The following is a 3452-nucleotide window of genomic DNA, read 5'->3' as shown; positions in this document are numbered from 1 at the left end:
GTTTGGAACTAGGATTTTGATTTTTCTTTCTTTGGAAAAGAAGAAAAGCCGAGAGCTTTGATGAAGGAGATGAAATAAATTTGTGTTTTTGGTGAAAATGAAATGTTTTGGCTTGGTTGGTTGTTTTTTTGATTTGTTTTATTTTATTACCTTTTTACCATGGTTACTTTTGTGTGGTTCTAATTCAACCAACAGCACACTTTGTTTGGTCATGCTTATGTCACCATGTGATGTCACCCTCCCACCTTTGTCCTCTTCTTATTGGTTTGATGACATCATCCCCACTAATGTCTTTGATTAGCTTTTAATTATTTGGCTAATGACCGCTGATCTGTTATACGGTTCGCTTAACTTTCGTTTTCGTTTATCGTTTGAGGGATCATACCCGGGATCTTATTACTTAGGTTCCCTTAACCTTTCTCAACACATTATATTCCCTTTATGATCCTCTCTTAAAATCCTTGAATTTAAATCTTTTTTATCCTGTTACCTTATACTCAATTCTTTCGATATCTGGTGGATTTTCGGGAAACATCAAAAGGTTCAAATTTGGATTCTGATGATCTTTACATACACTTATATATCATATAGAGTACCAATAAAATCTCAGAATATCCATAAAAGAACTCCTACATAGTGTGGCATGAAAAGTTTTCTTATTCAGCAATATCAGCAAAAACACTATTCATAAGGGTTACAAAAAGTTCAAAATTTTGGGGTTATTACATGGGTGCGAACTTGTGTCCAGTCTAGTTTATTGATAATCACCAATAATGACCTTCGTTATTTCCTTACAGGGTTACATCTTTACAGATTACCGTTTCATTTAGCTTTCTTACAATACTGTTTATATATTGTGGACTTGCTGAGAAAATCATGGCTCACCCCTTTTGTTGTTATTCACTTTATTTGTTTTCAGACAAGAAAGAGAATGAAACCTATTCGGACTCGCGTGGTGAAGAAGCGTGTCAAGCAGCGGGATCCTCTAATACCAAGAGTGCTAATCCCGATAAAAGAGGAGAGCTTTGCGCCACCTGAACAGGCGTAGTGTAGATAGAAGTGGTGTGTGATTGAAATATAATGAATTTAGCTTAAAACTTGTTTAGACAAAGGTTTGTAATAAAGAGAGTTCTATGAGATTTTATATTTGGGTTTGAAATAAAGATAGTGTGTTGTTCTTATTTTCATACCTCAACCTTAAAAGATCCTGGATAGATGTAAAGGGGTTAGATATATATTTGTACAATTGTTATACATGTTGGTATTATAATGGTGATTAGCAAGTAACCCCTAGATCTAGACCCCGGATTTGGAGGGCGTTACAGTCACGCATACATACACACATATATCAGCAGATCAACAGATCTGACTCATCGATTGAACACAACACAGTTGACTGGAGATGAACATATCTCCCTCTCCATTTTCCTGTTAGAGCTGGTTTTCGTTCTTTTAAAGTAACTGGAAAATGACCATTATTACCCCTCCCACATCCCCTTTCCCGCACTCCCACGAAGTCCAGCAGGTAATACAGTGATACACCTGGTGACGCACCCCGTACGTATGACGCCACACCCCGCGCACCTTCGCACCAGTCTGCACTCGGTGCGCAGTGAATCACCTAAGTGTCGCATCCCTGCTTTCCAGCTTTTAGGTGTATTCATGTTTGTGAACACATGCAAGACAATCTTTGAAGGGATCAATTATCTATTTTTGATTCACCCTTTTGATATTGGTAATCGATGTGAAGTTGACGATGCGCAAGCATTGTAAATGTAAGTAACTGTTTAGAACCAAGTCTGAATGTATTTCAAAACCCTCTTAATGGCGTTCAAGGCTGCACTCTTAGTTTCTTTTTTCCATTTTAATATATTTCTAGTTGTCGAGCCCTGACTTATTAGTCTGATTAGTTATTTCTCTTTTCCCTATGCTAACTATCTCTTACTGTACATCTTCTCTTTCTATTTCTAATGCTTTTTATGAAATGGTAATATGCATATGCTAACATGTGTGCGCATAAACAGTAAAAATGCTAAGAGATATAAAAAAAATTACTAACTTAGACTTTGGAGTATATTGTCAAAATGCCTTAAGTTATTACTTATGTATTATATATTTGTAATAACTTTACTTCACATTAATTGTTATTGTGAATGGTCCTAAGCCAACAAAAATAAATCATAAATCAAAAGTAATCACCTCTTGAATATTTAGATAGTAACATATTACTTTATTTTATACTTTGGGTTATTGGTTTCAATTGTTCATATTATACTTAATTAAATTAATTTCATATTTTACAGAATTATTACATAATATTATAAATAATTCATTAACATACAATCCTTATGGCACATGGCTGAACTTGGAAATGGAGAAGCGGGTAATCTTGCCCTATAAACAACAACTAAATGTAACGAGTTTCAGTCACAGGGCCTCTAAAGAAGAATTATGATTCACCAAGTACTTATACTAACAAATGCTATTGGGCATCAGGATTATTTATTTATGGGGGTCACCGATGGTGCTTAGAAACTTGAGTGCGAGGTTCAAAATCACAAGACTTCCTATTCTAAATATTTCTGTTAAAAGTATATTCCATGCATAGCTAACCTACGAAGCATTCACACAATTAAATCTACAATTTCCATCAGATATACCTTGTAAGTTCCAGAATTGTATTTATAGAGACGCTTCAACAATCTCCGCTCTTCCATATTAGACTTAACAAAATGCACCAAAAATACTTTCCAGAATCTTCATCTGGACTGCACACTTGGTCTTGTAAATACTTAAACTTTTATTCAGTACTGTCTCATATCTACATACATTTACTCAATACAGTAACCTATTTCCTCAACTTGTCTGTAACTTACTTTTCTCAAGAAACAAAAAAGGCATCTTCCTAAAAACTTAGAATCTGATTTATACATATCACATTAATATATACATAGATACATAGAAATAGAGTAAGTCTAAACATGCTACATAATGTTTCACAATTCCACTTTAGCCACACTCACCAATTTAAGGCCTCTAAACTCGGACTACCAAAGAATTAGAGGGTATAGGACCCTAAAATTTTATGAATATGCACAAATGACTAATTGACTGATGAGCAACACATGCACGATCATTCCAATTTAAAAACCTCACAATCCACGACATAGTATAATCACATACACAATTGACAAAAGTTTATAAATTACTGAACATTGAACACCAACCTCTGATCAAATACGCAAAAGCAACATACAACGAGATTCTTGAAACTTTGAATCAATTGCAACGTCCGACTCTGATAATGAGCTATAATGGATAGCTATGAAATTAAACTCTCTAATGAGCTATAACCTAGATCTTTATAATAAAAACTCGGCTATAATATCCATTAAATTTTGGGAGTGGCTTTTTTGGTTATGCCTATGGTTCTTTCACAAGTAATTTAGGGA

Source organism: Apium graveolens, chromosome 10 (genome assembly GCF_009905375.1).
Source record: "Apium graveolens cultivar Ventura chromosome 10, ASM990537v1, whole genome shotgun sequence".
Lineage (NCBI taxonomy): Eukaryota > Viridiplantae > Streptophyta > Magnoliopsida > Apiales > Apiaceae > Apium > Apium graveolens.
The sequence above is the reverse complement of the archived record's forward strand: the minus strand, read 5'-3'. Positions refer to the sequence as shown.